Genomic DNA, 22,400 nt, shown 5'->3' on the forward strand with positions numbered 1-22,400 from the left:
TAGTTCTTGATATATTTTGAGCATTAACCCCTTTCAGTATATGGTTTGCAAATACGTTTTCCCATTTCATAGTCCCACTTGGTTTTATTCTGATGCTTGTATTTCAGGTGTCATATCTAAAAAAATCACTGCCAAGACCCATGTCAAGGAGCTTTGTCCCTATGTTTTCTTCTTAAGAGTTTTATGGTTTCCAGTTTGGCATTTAAGTGTTTGATTCACTTTGAGTTAATTTTTGTGAAAGCTGTGATCCATAATGGACGTTTCTAATAAAGAAAGATTTTGGAAACAGTATAATGAGCAGATGAAGGGATGAGTGAGGCCCTAGGAAGGACTCCTGCAGAACACCCCAGTGGGTTCAGATGTCAGCCAAGGACAGAGGGCAAAATGTGAAGCCAGGGCTGGGGGCCAGGGGGCAGCAGGCCAACTCCATTTGTTCACTCAGTAGGTGTCTATTAATCACCTACCTTGTGCAGACATGTGCAGACACCAGGCACCTGGGGTACTCAGCAGCAAACACAAATCCCTGCCCTTGGGGAGCGCATATCCAGGGTTAGTATAATGTATGGAGAGCAGCAGTGCCCCTGGGGGAGCCTGGCCTGTGTCCCCAAGGCTGTATCTTCCTAGGAATGTGTTTATAATAATAGTATTAATTGCAGTAACGGCAGTGATCATCTATAAAGAACCTATAGTATGAGTCAAGAGCATTTCAGTTTTTTAAGAAATTTTTGGCTGTGATGGGTCTCTAATGAGGTGCAGGAGCTCTTTGCTTGGGCTCAGGCTTTTTCTAGTCACAGGCTTTCCCTGTTGCATCAAACGAGCTTCTTGTTACAGTGGGTTCTTCTGTTGAGAAGCATGGGCTCTAGAGGCTGGGCTTAGTTGCCCCGTGGCATGTGGGATCTTTCTGGACCACCCCTGGCATGTGGGGTCTTTCCGGACCAGGGATCGAACCCATGTCCCCTAAGTTGGCAGGTGGATTCTTCACCACTGGCCCACAAGGTAAGACCCAAGACCATTTCAGTTTTAAGTAACAGAAATGCAACTTGAACTGGCTTAGGCAACTGAAATGGAAAAATTTTGCATACGTTTAAATTTCTAAAAATACTAGAGGTTCCCTAGCTGCTGGCATGGTAGATCTGGGAGCTCCAAGGCCATCACCAGAGACTGCGTCCTGCTCCATCTCTTGGCTTTGGTGTCTTCTGACGTCACTGCACTGACGTTCATTCTCACATGTCCAAATAGTAAAAAATGGCCTCAGGTAGCTCCAGGCTAAAAGCAAAGAGCAAACACCTCTTTCCTTGTTCCAGAAACTTCAGCGAACTACGGCAGGGACTGGTTTGACTTGGGTCTCATGCCCAGGCCTGATCCAATCTTGTGGTCAATAGATGTGTGGATTGGCCTGGATCTGGCAGTAGGGGTGGGACAGCCCTATTTACCCAGTAGGGACAGAAGGAAGGAGGGGTGCTTCTCAAAAGAAAGCAGGACTGCTGTTGGACAGGTAGCCTCCACGATGCCCTCCCCCTACTCTGCTTTAGGCACACACCTAGTGTCCATTAGGCATCTCCACAGTTCCAGGTGGTGAGCCCATTCTTATCCCCACTGTACAGATGGGGAAGGCAGCTCAGACAGGCTGAGTACCTTGCCAGCATCACATACCCAGTGAGTGGTGGATAAGGAGCGTGGGCTCTTTCGTACTGGACAGAGGTTAGTGGGGGACGCCACAGTCTCTGACCTACAGCATGGAGTCAGGATTTGACTGATCAGACCCAGTGAATGGAAGGGGAGAGATGACGGGGCACCTTTATCGCTGGTATCTCTGATGAATTTGGCACCATCTGTATTCCCTCTTCAGTGGTGTATCTTGTCCTCTTGGTCAGCATTCACTGAGGCTGCATAGTGCAGACCCAGGAGTCAGACTGCCGAGTTCCTTAGAGAGTGGGCCCTCTGGCAAGGGATTAAGGGCTGATACATCAACTTGGAAGTGGAATTCCAGGGCAGCTAGAGGCAGGGGTAAGAGAAAGGAGGTCGGGAAGAACAGGAAGCAAAGCAAGGTGACATGTAACCACTGTACAACAAACCCATCTGGAAAATGTGACCCAAGTGGTCCAAGGGATGGAGGATGAAGGAATTTATCCTCCTGTCTCATCTGCTGTTTCCAAACTTAGTCCAGCTGCTTGGAAATCAACACCCGAGAAGCAGTTGTTGACTGACAGAAAGTTCCTTTTAATCAGAATGCCGGCAATCTGGGGAGACTCAGATGCACTCGGGTGTTCCGCCAAAACTACCTCTGAAGAGTCTGCGTGGCCGTGGACGTTTCTAAGGGGAAAAAGGGAAGTCAGCTCAGTTAATCACGGATGGAGGGCGTCAGAGCTGTCATGATCCCTAGCTGTGTGCAGGCTTGTTGACTTCTTGTGGTCTTTCTTGTTAGATGCTATCTTGTTCCCACCATTTGTTCGTGAAATTACTGAAGGGGAAGCTGGGGAAGAGATCTGGTCACCTGGTAATTACTTATTCTTCATTTCTACTTCTTTGATCTGTGGGAAGAACCAGCAGGTTAGGCAAGGTATTGTGTCACCACAAGATCTGAAAGGTGTGCTAGGTTACTGACGACAGGGCCTCCTGAGCTCTCTCCTGCCGAAGGTGCTTAAGCTACGGCTCAAAGTTCGTCCCGAAAACTAACTCCCTCCACATGTATGGCTTGAGTTCTTCAGCCTCTTTGGCCATTCGGGATCCCGCCCCCTTACCCTGGCATGCAGTCTGGGAGGGGTCAGCTTCAGCTGTGGGACAAGAAGCCAGGAACCTGGTGGACAGAGGAGCTGCAGAGGTGCCCAGTGTGCAACACACCCACATCCCAGTAAAGTGGGGCTAACAGCACCTCCCGAGGGTTGCTGAGAAGACGGGATAACGCGTGTAAAGCACTTGCTAGTGTCTGGCTCCCAGGAGGTGAGCTAGACTGACCATTAGTTGGTTTTGCCTCGAGGTTCTTGGGCAGAGCTTTACTGAAGAGTGCGGTGGTGGAGCTGTATCAGCCAGGACTCTCTTCTGTGGTGAGCTGGCTCTAACGAAGGGAAGGCTGTATTGAACCACAAAACTGCAGGGCCCAGAGGTGTATCTGGCTTCAGCACAGTTGGACCAGGGGTGAAACGACCCAGGTTGATCCATAATCTGAGCATCGAGGAAATGCTCTCCTCAACCTCCAGGGACCTGAACGAAGAGAAGACTGAATAAATCTCTAGGACAAAGGCAGGTCAGTGGTTGTTTGGGGTCAGGAGAACTCACCATAAAGGGGAATGAGGAACTTGAAATGTTCTACAACTCGATTGCAGTAGTAGTTACAAGGGTGTACACATTTGAAAAAATGTATGAATTGGACATTTAAAATGGTTGCATGTAAAGTATACAAGGAGGTCCAACCAGTCCATTCCGAACGAGATCAGCCCTGGGATCTCTTTGGAAGGAATGATGCTAAAGCTGAAGCTCTGGTACTCTGGCCACCTCATGCGAAGAATTGACTCATTGGAAAAGACTGATGCTGGGAGAGACTCGGGGCAGGAGAAGAAGGGGACGACCCAGGATGAGATGGCTGGATAGCATCACTGACTCGATGGACCGGAGTCTGAGTGAACTCCAGGAGATGGTGATGGACAGGGAGGCCTGGTGTGCTGCGATTCATGGGGTCACAAAGAGTCGGACACAACTGAGCGACTGAACTGAACTGAAAGTATACCTTAAAGTTGATTTTTTTAAATGAGACCAAAGAAAAATATAGTTTTCTTAGGACCCTTTCTATGACAAACACAACTCAGGATAGTTTTAGAAAAAATGAAACGCATTCATTGGCTCATATAATCAGATTAGTCCAGAGATGTGGTCAGTTTCAGGCATGGCTGGGTCCAGGGGCTTAGTGATATCTGGACAGCATACTCTTTCCACCTCCTGGCTCTTTCCTTTTTGTTGGCTTCATCCTCAAGTGGAGAACAAGAGTGGTCACCAGAAGTTCCATCAACCCGGCAATTCCCATGAAAAGTGAATGCCTCTTTCCCCATGGCTGCTGCAGAAATCCTAAGGGGGGGGGCATCTCGGTGTCCAGCTGGGACACATGCCAGCCTCTAAAGCCAGGGGATGGGGCTGGTCCCATGCAAACCTCAGGGGTGGGGAGGAGTAACCCCAGAGGAAAACATGAAAGGGCAGAGGGCCTTGGGTCAGGAAAACCGACAGATGGCCCTCACCTCTCTCCATGTATCCAGAAGGCAGGGTTATCACCCATTCCTACTTCCAGACACCTCCACTCAACAGGCACCAGACCATCAGGGATGGGCCCCAGACTCATTCAAGACCCAAGGCTGCTTCTCTGCGATCTCACAGGCTCTGTGTGTCAGCTAAACCTGAGTGTCAAAACAGAAAGTGAGCTGTAATCTCTTCCCCACCAGCCAAGGCAAACAGAGGGCTATTCCTGACTGTGCTGGGCCGTCCATCTGCACCCCAAGGAGGCTGGCGGGGAGGGAGGAGTTCTGGCCCAGGGGGAGGCCCTGGAGCTGACGGCATCTGGACTTGTAGGATGAACCCCAGTGAGGGGGAGGTTGCCTCCCTGGGCCTCGAGCGCCAGACGAGAGGCGCAAGGGGGCCAGCTTCTCGGTCCAGAACCACCATCCTGACAGGGTCTGGCCAGGGCAGGAGGGCCAGCAAGGAGATTGCAGGAAAGGTCACCTTTGTAGAGACCACAGACAGAAGACATTCTGCAGTGTCTGAAGACCTGCACTCGCTTCCCGAGCAGCACAGCACAGCTGGCATGAAACAGACACGTGCTCCATGCAGACACCTCCCCAGGCTCCCCAGTGAAGTATCTGGGGAGGGGAGAAGGAACCACGTCTGTGTTCAGAATATGCCTAGAGAGTAGACCTCCAGCGTTCCATTACGGCTAGTAAACGAATGCGGCGGGCCTTCCCTGGTAGTTAAGGGGCTGTGACTCTGCGTTCCCAATGCAGGGAGTCCAGGTTTGATCCCTTGTCAGGGATAGAATGCAGCCAAAAAAATTAACATTAAAAAACAAACAAACGCAGCAACAGGCTCAGAGGGGAGGCAGCTTTACCCAAGTGAAAGTCACTCAGTCATGTCTGACTCTTTGCAACCCCATGGACTATATACAGTCCATGGAATTCTGCAGGCCAGAACTCTGGAGTGGGTAGCTGTTCCCTTCTCCAGGGGATCTTCCCAACCCAGGGATCACACCCAGGTCTCCTGCAATGCAGGCTGATTCTTTACTGAGCCACTAGGGAAGCCCAAGAAGACTGGAGTGGGTAGCCTATCCCTTCTCCAGGGGATCTTCCCGGCACAAGAATTGAGCCGGGGTCTCCTGCACTGCAGGCGGATTCTTTACCAACTGAGCTACTAGGGAAACTAGCTTTACCCTCAGCCTCAGGCTAAATGATTGCCCCTAATATAAACACCCACCAACTCCAGGATCTCAAAGTTCTGTCTTTAGTGTGGCTGCTCAAGGCTTCCAGTTGAGCTGAGGTTACTTCTGATCCAAGTAAACAAGGTTGCTTAGGGCCACCCCGCTACACACCCAGATCCCTAAGAAATATGGGCAAGAGAAGACCAAGCGGAGGGGGCCCCCTCCCCATCTCCCACCATGGTGCTGGCTGAGCCAGACCGCGTAACCATGCTGTCTTCTGGGAAGCAGGTTAAATGGATGTCGTTGCCGCCGAGAGCGTGTACTTGGCAGCACAGAGCTGGTGGGGAACAGGGCAGGAGCCAGACGGAGGAAAGAGCCCAGGCCTAGCAAGGGAAGGCGTGGACCCAGCCTGGAGCAGCTGGGCCTGGGGGCTGGTGGTGGAGAGCGTGCTTAGACCCCAGGTCCAAGCTCCGCTGTTATGTCCAGGCCCTCTGGTCCTGCAGACCAGCCCAGGAACAGAGACACTTCCTGGAGCCAACACTGCGCCTGCCCGCTACTTCCCTGCACTGGCAGCTTGCCCGCTACTTCCCTGCACTGGCAGCTTGCCCAGGCAGCTCTCAGGCCAGGCTCTGGGAGTCCAGCTCTGCAGGAACAAGGGAGGGGCAGGGAGGTGCCCCCAGCAGGCGTCCTGACCCCGAGAGCCGCCAGCTCAGAGCAGGGCCCCGATGAGCAAACCCCACATAGGCTCTGTGTCAGCCTGCCGGCAAGGAGCAGGGACCGATGGGCCTCCGCCACCCCCCAGCTGTGAGACCTGGGCCACGCCTTTTGCGAGGTTTGCAAACAGGGTTAAACCCTGCCCTGCTCAGAACTGGGATCCTCGGCAGCATACAGGCTGATGGGGGCAGACTGTGGATCTAAGCTGGCCACATACACACTCGGCATTTGGGGCATTAGGGGCCACCACCCAGCCTCCCCGGGGGGGCAGACACCTTCTCCGTGAGACAGTGGCGTTTACCCACCCACCTCAGGAGGCTGTGATGACCACATCTGGTTCTAACAACATATGCTTACTATAAATAGCAATTCTAGAAAGAGCACTGGCCTTGGGGTCAGAAACTGCATGTCTATACCCCAGCTTGGCTGCATCCTGGCTGTGTGTCCTCTGGGGAGTCTCCTGAACCTCGGTCCTCCATCTGTAAAGTGAGGATCAAAAGTGACAGCAGCAAAGAACATCCTGGAGGTGCAAGGCTATCAGCGGCAAACGGCCCCATCTCCTCTGTCAGGTCCCGAAGGAAGGGCTGGAGAAAATCGCTGACTTGTGAGTGTGGAGCTGGCTAGTAGCTCTCTGGCCGCTTAACAGAATCACCTGAGGAACAGAAGGAAAACAAAGATACCAGGACCTGGGTCCCTCCCAACACCCAGCAATTCAGATCCAACTGGTCTTGGCGTGGGAGGTGGTGCTGACATTTCTTAAACGCTAAGTGATTCTTCTGTGTGACCGGAGTCGGGAAGTGGTGCAGCAGCTTTACTTAGAACTCAACTGGGACACAGCCCACATTTTTGTTTGTTGTCGTTGTTAGGCTTGCAGGATCTTAATTCCCTAACCAGGGATCAAACCTGTGCCCCCTAAGAGGAAGCACAGAGTCCTAACCACTGGACGGGCCACGAAAAGTCCCAGAGCCTAAGGTTCCAGCACCCTCCCCAGTCTCTGTATAGAGAGGGAAACGCAGTGCTGCCCCAGTACCCTCCAACAAACTTCCTGGCTGGAGGCGAACTTCAGTCCCTGGCCTACTTGGCAGAAAGAAAATCAGAGACTTTCTGCCTCCTGATGGGCCCAAGGCCGTCATGCAGATGAGTTACGAGCCCGCCCCTTTCAGAAGCCCTACCCCTGCTAACTGAGTGAAAGGTGTACACGTGGCACTAGTGGTAAAGAACCCACCTGCCAACGCAGGAGACCTAAGAGATGTGAGTTCAGTGCCCGGGTCAGGAAGATCCCCCTGGAGGAGGGCATGGCAACCCACCCAGTATTCTTGCCCGGAGAATCACACAGAGGAGCTTGGTGGGCTACAGTCCATAAGGTCACAAAGAGTCGGAGTCACTACTGAAGCAACTTTGCACGCACGCATGTACATGCAAAGAGAAAAAAATCCCTGGAAGAATCTATTAGATGACATGATCTCTAGGTATGGGCACCTATAAGCCTCTTTCATCCTTCTGCATTTTTAAAATGCTCTGCACTTGGAAAGCAGTTCTTATATGACTGAGGGAAAACCAGTAATGTTTTATTATGTAGTCTTTTTTAAAAGTGGACTTTTTTTTTCCCCAGATGTTTTGGGATAAAGAATGAAGAAAACACTCTGGAACAGGAGGTTTGTGGGGACAGAAGGGAGGGACAGCTGAGTGGACGTTAGCAAATGCTTAGCTATGAGGAGGATGAGATGTGTCCCGTGGCCCTGTGTCCACCTACGATGAGAGAATCACATTTCACGAGAGCCCTGCCCACCTCTCACCAAGAAGTAATAAACATCACCCCCAACCCGTGCCACCCCCCACGTTAACCTTTACCTTGGAGCCGTCCCTTCCCCTGGACAGAAAAATGTTGAAGCTCCTTAAAGACTGTCTCTGGGGCTGGGATGGAGACACAGCTGGGATCACAGGAGCCCGAGGAGGAGTGGGCGGCTGGGGCTGGCCAGGAGGAAGGAGGATCCTGGTGGCCAGAGTCCCACACACGGCCGTCTTCTCAGGTGACAGGAACGTGCGAGTCGGCACCTGGGGAGGGAGCCTGAGCAACACCTTAAGGATGAAGTTCCTCGGCTGACCTAGGAGGCCAGTGAGACCTCGGCGGGGGCCGCCCCCAGGAGCAGGCTCAGCCCTGCCTACTGCCCGGCCACCTCCCAGTCCATCCATCCGTGGGCTGGCCACCTGCCCAGCCTCGGCCGGAGCGGATGGCTGTGCGGCTGTGGTGTTTAGTGACATCTTTGTTGAATGGCGTTCTTGTGTTCAGGAAGACGTGTCACTAACTTGTATTTCCGCTTGACCATCCCCCAGGAACCCTAATTCTACCCAGAGCATCCAGAATAACTGGTTGAGGCACCTCCTGGGCAAGGTGGAGACCACCTGCCCGAGAGAAAGCAACAGCCGCGGGAAGACCTCGGTCCACCGCAGCAGGTTTGCACCACGGCCGGCTCAGCGGCCTCAGGCTGCACACTGAGCCTCCTCCCGGTTTAAAACACAGTGCCCCTAAATGGGGCTTCCCAGGTGGCTCCGTGGTAAAGAATCTGCCTGCCAATGTGGGAGACGCAGGTTCAATCCCTGGGTTGGGAAGATCCTCTGGGGAAGGAAATGGCAACCCACTCCAGTATTCCTGCCTGAAAAACTCCATGGACAGAGGAACTGGGCAGGCTACAGTCCGTGGGGTCATCAAGAGTAGGACATGACCTAGCCCTGGGTACACCTGCCCTTGAAGCCCCCCTTCCTCAGGCTGTAATGTGCAGCTGGGTTCTAGGGACCCCTCGCTGCGCACAAACCAGGGAGACCTTGCATTCTCCCGGGCTCCGATCTGTGCGCGAGTGTCTCGATGCCCAGCCTACCCCATCCTCTACCAACAAAGAAATTATAAAAGTACATGCCAATCAATGCACCAACCAACAAAACATTAACTCATCAGCAAATCCCCCTACAGTTTCAGGATGACGTGGGAGGACACGCCAGCTGAACCCCAGGTAGTTCTCCCCACCCCAGAGGGGCCAGGTGGGCAAGGGCTGGGCTGGGGCCGCCGCCTGATGCACACTGCAAGAACAATAAGGATTTTTAGGGGCATTATGACTGAGTCAGAAAACACAGCTGCCCCTGAAAGTCCCTCATTTTTCTTGCTGTCCTCGAGCACTCTCCAGGTGAGGAAGGAGTCAGCCAGCTGACCCAGGTGAACCAAGGTAGAAACAGTGACCCCTCCCCGACACTGGCCCACCCCTCCCAGCCCACAGGAAGTTCTGTGGCAGGTGGGGTAGCTGCAGGGTCTCCACGGTGGCACAATTCTTCAGCCTGGACAGTGGCTGGCTTCACTGCCCCACACCCCAGGCACTCCCAGGGGAGACCAGCCCTTGGTCCACCCAGAGCCAACTTGGAACCCAACGCCTTCTGTCCACAGGGAGCTGTAGGCTAGAGTCCTGGCAGAATCCCAAGTGGATGAGGGGGTCCCAAGACCTAGGCAAAGCCAGAAGACCCAAGGGAAGGGTCACCTGGCCTCTGTCGGAACAGCAGAGGCTCAGCTTCCAGCATTAGGGCCCTAGACTAGGAAGACCCCAGCTGACCCCTCCCATAGACCCCAGACCATTGGCATCCTCAGAATGCCACCAGTCAGCCAGTAACCCATCCCCTGAAGCTAGGCCATCCCACCCAGGGCTGGGCTCAGCTGGCCGCTGGGAGCCTGCCCTACCCAGCCAGGCACTGCACCCACTCCTCAGGGGCCCCCGGTCACCAGCCCCACTGTGGGTGCAGCAGGACACGTGGCCTCGCAGAATAAGGCAGACCCTGCTGTAAAGTACAACATCCCACAGGAAACGGACCAGGCTCCACTACCTGCTTACTTGCTGTGTGATGGCATCTAAGTTGCTTAGATTCTGTGTGCCTTGGCGTACACATGGGTAAACAGAACGAATGGCCTCCTTTGCAGGGTGATGTGAAGACTGAAGGAAGGAGAGCATACAAAGGTTTGGGCCGGCTCCCAGCATAATGTCTTCCCCTGTCCAAGCAGCTTCCCCCTTGCCTTCAGACCCCAAGAGCTGGGCCAGGCTCCCTGGGAGTCTCTGAGGACTTCGGCGGTGGAGAACTCCTCCCTCTTGGAGGGGCAGGTGGAGATGGGGTGTTGGGGCACAGGCCTCACGGCTCGTGAACTCAACACTACACCCTCTTCCCACATGCCAGGGTCCTGCCTCATTCAAAGGGAGAACACCTGTGCCAAATCCCAGCTGCCTCGCAAAGCTACACTACAGCAGCTGTTACCTCGCTACAACTTTTGGCCCTAACCGAGGTCATCATGCATATACTCCACCAGCAAAAGCCAAACTGTCAGGCTTCCCTGGTGGCTCAGTGAAAAAGAATCCGCCTGCTGATGCAGAGGACACAGGTTCAATCCCTGATCCAGGAAGATCCCACATGCTGCAGAGCAACTAGGCCCACGTGCCACAGCCATCGAGCCTGTGTTCTAAAGCCCAGGAACTGCTACTACCGGAGCCTGTGCACCCTAGAGCCCAAGCTCCGTGTCAAGAGAAGCCTCCACAATGAGAAACCTGAGCACCACCACTGGAGAGGAGCCCCCGCCTGCTGCAACTAGAGAAAAGCCCGCGAGGCAATGAAGACCCAGCACCACCAAAAATAAATTTTAAATGAAATACATTTTTTTTTAAAAAAAAGCCAAACCGTCTCTACACACTAGGATCCAAACCTTCTGAAGCCCTCAGCAACACGACCACATCCAAAAAAGGCCTAGCCTTTGGTCTGCACAGCCTTGGTGTGAGGGGGACGGTCCCACGGTCTGTATGCTACGGCCCCAGTGCAGAAGAACAGACAAGGAGGACAAAGAGGGCCAGCTCACCACTTAGCAACCAAGAACCTCAGGCAAGCTTCTAAACCCTTCTGTGCTCCAAGATCAGGGTAAGGAGAGACTGCCCTGGTGGTCTGGTGGCTAAGACTCTGTGCTCCTAATGCAGGGGGCCTGGGTTCGATCCTTGGTCAGGGAACTAGATCCTGCGCACTGCAACAAAAGATCCCACGTGCCGCACCTAAGACTTGGTGCAGCCAAATAAATACTTAAAAAAAAAAATCAGTGTAACTACCTATTTCATGGGGTTGCTGGAAGGATTAAATGAGTCAGTGCCTATAAAGGCTTCGAGCTGTGCCCAGCATCAAGATTTCCAGAGTCAGCAATCACTGCCATGCCTGCTTTGTGCTTCAAGGCTCAGCTCACCTTTCCTGACCCCAGCCCCGCCTCCCCCAGTTAGAGCTGTGTCTTCCTTCTCCATGCTCCCCCTGACTCCACACTCATCACAAGGCTTTGCCTATTCCCCCACCCCCGCCCCGCTCAGCACCAACCTGGAACCACCCACATCACAATCCCTTGCGCTTATTAACAATGCTGACTCTGGGGCCCCGGAGCTCAACCAAAGGGCCCTGGAGTCTGCATTGCTAACAGTCTCCTGGTGTGGCTCACAGGGTCACCCAAGTTTGAGAAGCACCGCTCTGGGCCGTCTTACCACCACGGTACACGCAGTGCCTGGCCCAGGTGCTCAATGACAAGGTGAGGTTGGGGGACGGGGTGCCCTGGACAGTGGCCAGAGGATCCCCCACACCGTGCTAGTGCCTGACGGGGACCTCCCTGGGCTTGGCTCTGACATCACCAAACACACCAGCCCCCAGTCTGGTTCCCTTCAGCCCTCTGAGTTGAACTCACACTGCTGACTGGGGTTGGGGGCCGCTGCACCCTTCTGCTGGGGGCTGAAAAGTCATCAAGGCTTCCGAGGGAGCTGCTGAGCACAGGCGCTCCACCTGAAAATTGCCAGCAAATCACAAAACCACAATGGAAGGAAAAGAAAAGGCCAACCAGAGGTAGCAGCCCTTGTTTGCAGTTTGCTTGAGAAAGTCCCACCCAGACTCAGGAAGGAGGTGGTCGAACAGAGGTGGCAGAATGTCCTGGAAGGAGCTGCTGGACACAGCCAGGGCTAGCAGCAGGGGTGGCTGAGCGGGGTGGGCCTGGAGAAGCTGGGCACAGGGGCCCTCAGCTCAGGGGTGTGGGCTCTGTAAGGTGCTGCCCCCCTTCCAGCCACCCACCCCCCTGCCCCCAGGTCAGCCTGCCGTGGGGGTGAGAGTCTTGGCTGGATTTAGGCCTCCGTTGCAATGGGAAGCCTTCTTGGAGCCGCTTGCCCATCCACCCTTCCTGGCCACTCCGAGGCTGGGATGAACACAGCCAGGAGACCTGAGCTCCTGGGTTTACGGTCACTCATCTGCCTGCCAGAAATTCTCTGGCTGAGAACGCCTCCTAAACACTCTCACTCCCTCAGCTCCCCCCCACGCCCCACGAATGCCAGCCCTGCCTGGCCTGATGATGATGGCCCCTGTACCCTGAGGTTAGCTCAGACCCCGAAACACTCATCGGCGGGTGGAGGTGCCAGTGCCCCTTGGCAAGGCTGGACCGGAGCCCAAACACATTCATCCACATGAACACCCACTCCCTCGAACCAGGCCGGTCCAGGGAGCGCGGCGCCTCCCTTTCAGCCATGTTTCCAGAACATAGGAGAGTCAGACACCAGGGGGTGGGCACTGCCTGTATCTCTTTACCGGAGACGGCACTGAGGCAGGGAAACAAACTGACCAGGCCTGTAGACAGTAGGGCTAAGAGATGGGGAAACGTCTAGGCTTAGGGTGTGTTTATCCTCCTCACAGGAATCAGCCAATTGTGGACCCCCAGGCCAGACCCACAACCACAGTCACCATTTTATCAAAACACAGGTACTCATTCATTTACATGCTGATGGCTCAAGTGGTCAAGAATCCACCTGCAATGCAGCAGACACAGGATACGTGGGTTAGATCCCTGGGTCGGGAAGATCCCTTGGAGGAAGAAATGGCAACCCATTCTGGTATTTTTGCCTACAAAATCCTGGGGACAGAGGAGCCTGGCGGGCTACGGTCCATGGAGTCGCAAAGAGTGAGACACAACTGAGCACACACACAAATATCCCACGGGGAGGATTCACCATGATGCATCTTACTGTTTCCTCTAGGTTGCTTCTAAACGGCTATTGTTATACATAATAAGCATAGCGAATATCTTTTTTTGGTATAAAGCATCTTCAGCACTTTGTATCGTTGATTCTAGGAAATGAAAGAGAAGAGAGTTGCAACAGAAGCCCCATGGCCCCCAGAGCCTAAAATATTTACTATTTGGCTTTCCCAAACAAAGCTGGCCAACACTGTTGACCAGCATTCACTCCGCACCTAGGAGGCTCCAGGCACCCAGCTGGGTATCGAGGATGTAACAGTGAGCAAAACCTGGTGAGCCTTTGTGGAGTTCAAGGTCTGGGGGGGGAGGGCTCTGCAGGACTCGGGTCCAGCCGCCTTTGTCAGGCGCATGCTCCTGCTCCAGGACTGCATCTTCTTACCCCAAACCTTCGGGCCCGGCGTGCTGCAGAAGTATCCAGGTCTTAGATAACATGGTGCACAGGCCTCGTGCTGCACAACACACCAGCAGGGCAGCACCCCTCAGCCCCCTGAAATCACACGAAGGCACGTCTCTGCAGGGAAAGCCATGAAGATTCATGCTCCCGGGAGAAATCTAGACTCAAGTCAGTTTGGGTCAAGAATTCCCATGAAATTTGTTATAAAAACAACTTTTGGTTTTCAGAGTTTAGAATTTCGGATGAAGGATTTGGGGCTTGCACCGGGCACTGTTACCAAATGTGAACTGACCCCATTCCTTGGTCTTGGTTGGAGGTCCCCACCCTTGCAGGCTGCCCCGTCTCCTTGCCAAGCCTCCTGGCACAGGAAGCACACACAAGGCACAAAGACGACACAAAATGAATGAATGCAGATCATCACAAATTTGTTTTTTTGTCCAAAGGACAGCTACCAATGTTACTGCTGAAAAATGTACAAAAGTAGTATTTAAACCCCAGCTTCATCTGCCTGCTCCACTGTCAGGAGCAGAGAGAAGCCATCATAAATGAGAAATGTTTCCAACTCTACTCGGGACAAGGAAAATAAAACTGTTTCCTGGTCACTGCTGCTGCCTAACAGCAGGCAAATTAGGTAATCTGTGGGGAGCAGGTGAGTAGGTGGTAGCCAAAACTGAAAACCCACCATCTCTCCCCTCATGTACCTCCTTGTGGCCAAAGTTTCATTGGAAATCTAAAATAATTTATCTCATCACAAATTCCTAACAGTTAATTAGAAAAATGTACTAATTGGATACAGATGAGACTGCTGGCTAGCATCACCAATTTACTCGACATGAATTTGAGCAAACTCCGGGGGATAGTGGAGGACAGAGGAGCCTGGCATGCTGTAGTCCATAGGGTCACAGAGAGTCAGACATGACTTAGCGACTAAATAACAACTACTAACTGGATAATCTGGTTTCAGATGTTCTAATTATACTCCTGTGTGGGGGGTATGGAATAAAAAAACAATTATATATATATACACACAAAATAATAGCATTTCCCCCCCCACACAATCTAAAGTATCTAAAGTTTAAGACTGAATAAAAAAATCGCACACACCTCAAATCCTGACAATGAAAGAATATTTTAGTATGCATTTTAGTATCTATAAATAGATAATGCAGTTCTTCTGCATTAAAGGGTACTATCTGAAAAGAGATTTCAGTAACATTCCCATCAGATGTCCTGGAATTAAATGGATAGCTCCCTTTTTAAGGCAACACGGTTTTAATGAAAGGTCCTACCCTATTTCTTAATAAGAGCACGCCCACGAATGACTCCCATAAATTTCCTCATCGCCTGAGATTTCTAAACCAACCGCAAATTAGGAAAGAGGTGCTGGACACCGCTGGTGATCTGTACCAACAGCCCGGCACTGGGCCGGTTTCTAGGAGGGGGTTTTACTCCAGGAGTGATGAGCAGAGGTTCTTAGCCTGCCTGACACTAGGCCTGGGGGAAGAAGGTCAGAGGGGATGGTTGCAGGGGGAAGGGACCAGCAGGTGAGAGACCCGGTAGGCAAGTATCTGGAAGGTTGCGGTGATCAGGGGGCGGGACAAGCAAACCCTTCCAACCAACCGAGAGCCGCCTCGCCCTCCAGGACTATATTTAGTCAGGGCTGGCTACCCCAACAGGGCGGGGCCTGGGGGACGCCCAGGCCGGCCACCTGCACAAACCCCAGTGCCTGCCGCCCTGCCGGCGCGTCTCAGTGGGGACGTGCTGAGGCACCACGACTCCTGGGGCCGAGCCACCGGCATCCTCGCTGACATTTCCTCCAGCCCTCTGCCGGGCACGTGCCATCCATCTGACTGACAGATCTGGTCAACGACAAGGGAGGGGCCGTGCAGGGCCGCGGCCTGCAGGGACACTGGCCAGAAGAATTAGTTTCACTTTCTAGTTTTCTTTCCCGGGTCGCCTCTCACCCAGACGGCAGAAAACGTCCTTGAAATGCCAAGAGAGAGAGAAATCTTCAAAAATGTTCCCTGTCCTTGTCTTTTTTTCTTTTTTTTTCTCCCAAGGTCACTGTTTGCCTCTGAAGACCGGGTTAACAGCCTTTGGTGCAAACCCCAACTGCGGAACTTCGGTCCCCGGGGCTGCTGAGCCCTAATACGATTACACATCTAAATGCAATAAACGGGGCAAAGTGGTATTATTTTTCTGGGAAAAACCAACATCATAAAAGGGTCTTTATTGAATCAAGGGCCGGTGAACTGTTCTCTTGCCTAATTATGGCTCCCCAGTGAATGGGGCTGGGTTTCCAGGCAGGACGCCTTACAGCTCTCCAGCCCAAAGGGCGGCGGGATATTTGTCAGGACTTGTCTCATTACAACAAAATCCATCGAGAGGACGCAGGAAGGGAGGATGCCAAGGCAGGCTGACCGCAACCCCCCTCCCCACCGGCTCTGGAAACAGGGGGAGCTGGTTCTTGGGGCCCTACTTCTTGTTTGAAGGCGTCTTCCTCCCCACTCCATCTTCACCTCTTCTGTTCAAAGTCAGGATCCTAGACCCTGTTCCTTCCACTGTCAAAGCTTAAGTAATTTCCCAGCATCCCAACACTTCCCACTTTATCCCCAGCTCTATAGAAAAGGCCCATTGTAGAAATGTGATATTTTGCCAGATGTTTTAACATTCAGCGATTTGGCCAAGGTTCGCATGCACCCAGACCTGGGCGACAAAGCGACCGCCTGCTATCCCCAGACACGGGAGGAGAGGCAGGGCTGGGGGCTAGAGAGGCTCAGCCCAGGGTGGGAGGAAGCCTCTGCACTGGCCAGCTGAGAGCAAGTGGGCTGGTTGACTTTTCCCAGATACACAGGGGTCTGGCCAGGCAAGCTGGAGACCAACATTTTGCTTATACGCAAGTCTTGGTTCCAAGTATCTGTTGAATCGCCCTCTTGGTTCCAAGAGCAAAGAAAAGGTTTTTTTTTTTCCATGTTCTTAAGCTCACAACAGCAAGCTCCCTAGGAAAGGATTCTCGAGAACAGTATCCTGACGCTCTCACTTCAGTTCAGTTGCTCAGTCATGTCCGACTCTTTGCAACCCCATGGACTGCAGCACGCCAGGCCTCCCTGTCCATCACCAACTCCCCGAGTTTACTCAAATGCTCTCACTTACAAGTGATCAAATGAACTCACAAGGGGAAGAATCTGTGACTTCACGCCCCACCCTCCCCTCTTAGGGTATACCAGGCCTATCTCTGTGAAGAAACGGGAACCCCCACGCCACCCCCACGTGGCTTTTTTTGCAATGTTTTTTCCCCAGACAGCAAAGCGGCAAGGAGGCTTGCCAGGCTCAGGGTGTACTTCCCTGAGGTTCCTTCGCTGGCCCCACAGATCCTGGGGTAAGCTACAGAGTCACTTAAGAACAGCCACTGGGACTCCCCCCACCACCCACCGGTCCCCCACCAAGAGCCTGGCAGCGTTTCACCCAGGCCTCCTTATGTGACCCCTGTATTGGACTTGTATCATCACTGATGGGGAAACAGTCCCAGCAAGGCAAGTCACGGGTCCAAGGTCACCCAGCTAGTCCAGGGGAGAGCCTGCAAAGCTATCGCCCTTTCCAGAACGCCTGCCTTCAGCCTCCTGCAAAACCAGGTACCGTCAGCATGTAGGCAGCGCTGCAACTGACTTGTTTTCAGAAGGGTTGGGAGAAGAGGTCTGCCTTATGGTGGACGTGGAGACAGCACTGAAAGACCCAAACTTAAGCCTCCATCACCGAGGAGAAGCCAGCGTTTCTCCTTGAGCCCCACACACCCCAGGGCAGAAATCCAGTGAGAGGAAGCTCGTTGCATGAGAATGAACCACAAAATCCTCAAAGACTGATCCAAATTTCCCAGCTGCACATCTCAGTTTTGCTCCCAACCCTCCCACGGTCTCAGCCCCATGCCCTCCTCTGCACCTCCGGGCAGGCTGCCTCTGGGCTCCAGACCTTAGGATGTTTAGGCTACAAGGGGTATGCGCTGTATTTGGTGCAGACCCCACTTGACAGAGAAAGGGGGATCTCAGGCCCAGAGTGGCAGAGCTGAGATTAAAATCAGGCAATGGTTCTTTCCACATAGCATCTCCTTCCCCAGTCCTCCTGGGCAGCCAACACAAGAGGTCTGGCTCCAGGGCAATTTCAAAATTCCCCAGAGCCTGCCAGAGGGGAGGAGGGAGGGGGCGGAGGGAGTGCTCAGTGGGTGAGAAGTCACCTGTCCGGTGTCCCTGCAAACCCTGCCCACTGCCCTGGGCTGGAGGGATTAGGGTCTACCTCAACCTCCAGTTTGAAATGCAGAATAAAAACACCACTAAGCCATAAAAAGGGCTTTTCCTGGTGGCTCAGCGGTAAAGAATCTGCCTGCCAATGAAAGAGAGAGTGGGTTTGATCCCTGGGTGGGGAAGATACCTTGGAGAAGGAAATAGCAACCCACTCCAGTACTCTTGTCTGGGAAGTCCCATGGGCAGAGGAGCCTGGCGGGCTACAGTCCATGGGGTCACAAAGCGACTAAAACAACAACAAGGCCATAAAAAAGCATAAGGAAGTCCAAGGAAATCCTGATGTTTTAACTTCCCATGCTGATTACTCTGCAGCACTTTTTGGAATATCAAAGTATTTCCTTCCCCTCCCCCCTCGATTCTGCACCCCATTCGACTGGTCCCACTAGAGTGCGTCAGGCTGGCCAAGTTGGTCAAGATGGCCAGTGAGTGAGCAGGCCAAGAGCAGTTGAGGCAATTCGCCTTTCCTGGGGGCCTTCTTGGGACCTTTCAGGCTGGACGCAAGGCACAGTAGATGTGCGAGGTGGCCACTTTTGCACACCCAGGGTTCCTTTAAGGAAGCAGACCCACCCGTCTCCCTGTTCACAGCTCACTGGGGGCTGGCTCCAACTCAGGAGGCTCTATTGCACCTAGAAGGCTGGGCTTCCCGCTCCCTCAGCACCAAAGGCAGTTGTGAGATCCCGGGGGAGTCTTGCCCCTCAGAGTTGCAGCCTCAGCTATAATAAGAGGACACACCACACCCCTCATCTGCTCTCAGAGCTGGGGTACAGACAGGAGTAGGCAGGAGGGGCCATGACTATCTTACCCACGGTTGTCTCCCCAGCCTGGCCCAGGCCCTGGCATGTGGTTGGTGAACAATAAGTTCCGACAGGGAAAGGGGGTCCCAGACATCACCCCACTTTAGGATTACAAAGCTGCTGTTCCCAGTGGGTTAAGTGACTTGCCCAAAGCCATGGGCTTATTCTAAATAAGAGGGACTCTCAAAGGTCTACTGGTATGTGCCAGGCACTCTGCCTGAGCTTTTCACATAAGCCTTTCCACAGTGTTACAAGGGAGGTCTCAGAACCCTCGTGTACAACAGAAGACATTGACACAGAGAAGTTACTTGTCAAAGGCTACCCAGCTGGCAAGCGGCAGTTAGGAGGCCTCCAACTCGACCCCGCCAGGCTCCTCTGTCCATGAGGATTCTCCAGGCAGGAATACTGGAGGAGGTTGCCATGCCCTCTTCCAGGGGATCTTCCCACCCCAAGGATTGAACCCAGGTCTCCGGCATTGCGGGCAGATTCTTTACCGTCTGAGCCACCAGGGAAGCCCAACTCTAGCATATCTGGACCCCAAATCTGCCTTTGTGGCCCTCACACTGGGCTGCTTCAAGAAAAGCTTTCATGGACCCCCAGTGGATCCCTGCTTCTGACAGCTGGGACATCCATGCACAGACCCGGATCGGGAGCGCTGTCCTTCTGTGTGAAAGAACAGAGACAGGCCAAATATTTACCAGCCCATGAAGAGCCACAAACCGGCCTGACAGCAGAATCAACTCCGTGCAGGAATGAAGGCCAAGCTGTTGCTACAGAAAGTTGGGGGGGGGGGGGGGCCAGGATCCTGACCGTTGCTGTCTGACAGCTTGGCTTTGGTCAGAGGAACTGAAGGAGACCTGGGGAGGCAGCTCAGAGGCTGTCTCTACAACTGCCACCGGAGAAACCCTGGAGGGATTTTCAACTATCAGAATTTCAACCATCAGAGTTGCTCGCCAGCCTTTCGGTAAGGCGGCGAGAGGGTCGGCCCCTCCCAACGCTCCTTTGTCCATTCAATTGGGCCGGACAAAAATTGATCTCTCATCTTTTCACAGGCTTGGATATTATTTTTCTTAAAAAAAAAAAAAAAAAGCTAAATGGGTGAGGTTAATTATTCACCAGGTTGCAATTTACTTAAGAATCAAGGGAATGCACATTTCCTTCCAGTAGGCAGGGGGATTTCACAGAATCTTCCCTGGGTCTCCCTGGGGGTCTGGCTAAAATCCTCCCCTCCCACCAGCTTCCCATCTTGCTTCCTGAAGGCAGCTCCAGGGCAAACAAGCTCCCCATTTAAGCCACTTCCCCCACCAAGTTTCTAGCTATCCAGCTTAGAGGGATGGATTGGGGTGGGGGTGGGGTGGAAGGAGGCAGCAGCCTCAGGAACCTTTGAGAATTCAAAAGGGGCGGGAAATCAGAAAGCTCTCAATTCCTAAATACAACTGCCTAAATCGCAGCATAGTTCGGCTGCTGGAGGCCAGGCCCTGGACTGATTCAATCACATCTTGCAAAGGAGGAAAAAAAAACCCAAGGAAAAACCAACTCACTCACTCCCCCGCCCCAGAAATGAAGCTCGAGGCGATTCCTAAAAATCCCTGTAACTCTGAGCAGCCCACAAGAAGGGGGCACAGACTTAAAGAGAAAATTGCCGGCCACCTGAGCACTCTCCTATTCCCAGGGATTTATGCCCCTCGTCCTCCGCGCCCGTCACCTCCAGGGTGGTTGCAAAGCTTGTCTGCATCTCATTGCTGCAGACCAGTCCTGAGGGTGTTTTACGACCATGCAATATTCTAGAGATTTCCACTTCATTTAAGATACTGATCCCCAGGGCCGGGACAGGCATGAGTTCAAAGGGAGAGAACTCTGTTTTCCCAGCCTGACTCAGTACTCCGAACAGACCCTTTTCTTTAATTAGGGAACACCCTCCAGCTGAGAGCTTCCCAGGAGGCTCAGGGGTAAAGAATCCGCCTGCAGTGCAGGAGACCTGGGTTCGATCCCTGGTCGGGAAGATCCCCAGAGAAGGAATTGGCAACCCGCTCCAGCATTCTTGCCTGGAGAATTCCATGGACAGAGGAGCCTGGCGGACTGCAGTCCGTGGGGTCCCAAAGAGTCGGACACGACTTAGTGACTAAACAACAACCACCAACTCCAGCTGAAGTTCCCACCAGTCCCCTCCCAGACAATTTTCCCCAAAACTGAGTATGTCTGTACGTTTAGAGGCATGGCCCTAAGGAAACTCTTTTCTCCCACAATTCTGGCGTTTGCACGCTCCACGGGTTACAGTTGGCAGGACAAAGCTCACACGGAAAAAATGCTGGTCAACAGCAGTTCCGGGCTCTGCCCACTCCCAGGCTTTGCCCACTCCTGGGCTCACAAACGGGCCCAACCCTACCTGGGTGACCCCACAGCCCAAGGTGTCCCCTCCATTCAGGCCCCCACATGGCCACTGGAACAGGGACACAGGTGTGGCAGGATTCCTGGGAGGTCTCCTCCACACGGGCCCACAGAAGTCAGAGAAGATTCTGGAAGAACCTGCCACATCCTTGAGAGAGGTGGGCCAACCTGGCAGGGCGGGTTTCTCCCTCCTCCCTGCTTCCAGAAATCTATCCTGTTTTCCAAAGCCGGGAAGAAAGGGGCCCAAAGAGCCCTATTTTGTCAACCGGCCCTTCGCACGGTTCAGGTCACCTCCCTGCATGTTCCCAAATGTTTTCCCAAGGTCCCCACTGCCAAGACAGCCCAAACACAATACAAACAAACAAAAATAAACAGAAAGTTCCAACACCAAGCAGACGCAGAGGTTTCAGGGGTTACTGGGGTTTTTCTTTTGCAGGAGGAGGTAGAAACAAAGTTATTGGATAAACAGTTTAAGAAGGGAATTTCAGCAGAAAACTTTAAGAGGACTGGGGCGGGGTGGGGGAGGGGGCGGTTCAGCACAATGTTGCCTAGGTCAGGGAACAAAAGCCTGGCCATTAAGAACACACCCACAAAAATGTATCTTTAAAGAAATGGTAGCGGAGCTCAGAGAGAGGGGCTAAACCTCCACATGCCGGCCCGTATTCCCGGGGCAACTCTAGTCCTCGCGCGGTCCTCACCACCCTCAAGCTCAAGGTGGAGGCTCCGGAAAGCCCAGCAGGGCAGGGCCCCGTAGGCGAATCCGCTCGGCCGGGGAGAAAGCGGGGCGCCGTCTCTCCCTTCCCTCCAGGTCGGCCGCGGCCAGGATCCGGCTCCACCCGGAGGACACCAACCGCCCGCAGGGACCAACTCGAACCTCCGAGTGCGTTCCCACCGCTCCTGCCAAGCGCAGGGATCCCTCGAACCTTCCACACACAACCCGCGGCGAGCGCGCCCCGCCACCCCGTCTCCGGTGTGGACCCGCGAGGTGCGGCCCGCCCCGGGTCCCCGCCCCGCCTTGGGAGCCGAGCTCGCGTCCGCCCGGGAGAAAACGGCGAGGGGCGAGGAGGAGCCGTCGGTCCTGGGGGCCGAGGACTGGGACTTTGTAGGCCAGTTGAACCGACACCTTCATCTCGCCCGCAAAGACCCAGCTCTCAGCTCCCGCGCGTCTCGGATTCCGGCTGCGCCCCCGACGGGCTTCCTGGTGGATCCGGTCGCCCACTTTCCACGCGCTTGAGAGAGAGAGAGCTGAGGCGCTGGGTTTTGCCCAAGCGGCATCCCTCAAAGGCGGCATCCCCCAAAGGCAGCATCCTGCTCGCCTGACGTCCACCAGCCGGCTCCGAGACCAGCCCTCGAAGAGTTA

At 53.7% G+C, this 22,400-nt stretch overlaps 1 long non-coding RNA gene across 4 annotated transcripts; it reads right to left on the minus strand.

The window, feature by feature from the left end:
* Window positions 1-2,196: 2,196 nt before the first annotated feature.
* LOC132657394 (uncharacterized) lies at window positions 2,197-22,034 on the minus strand. 4 transcript variants are annotated; one of them, XR_009595484.1, is made up of 5 exons: window positions 7,958-22,034; window positions 6,523-6,585; window positions 4,227-4,841; window positions 2,956-3,201; window positions 2,197-2,313 (listed from the first exon to the last, which is right to left on the minus strand). It is a non-coding gene; the product is annotated as an uncharacterized LOC132657394 (long non-coding RNA). The 4 variants fall into 4 exon arrangements; XR_009595483.1 differs by having other exon boundaries at window positions 4,227-4,382; window positions 6,523-6,758; XR_009595482.1 differs by having other exon boundaries at window positions 4,227-4,382; window positions 6,523-22,034.
* Between the last annotated feature and the right edge of the window lie 366 nt (window positions 22,035-22,400).

Source organism: Ovis aries, chromosome 11 (genome assembly GCF_016772045.2).
Source record: "Ovis aries strain OAR_USU_Benz2616 breed Rambouillet chromosome 11, ARS-UI_Ramb_v3.0, whole genome shotgun sequence".
NCBI classification, from domain to species: Eukaryota; Metazoa; Chordata; class Mammalia; order Artiodactyla; family Bovidae; genus Ovis; species Ovis aries.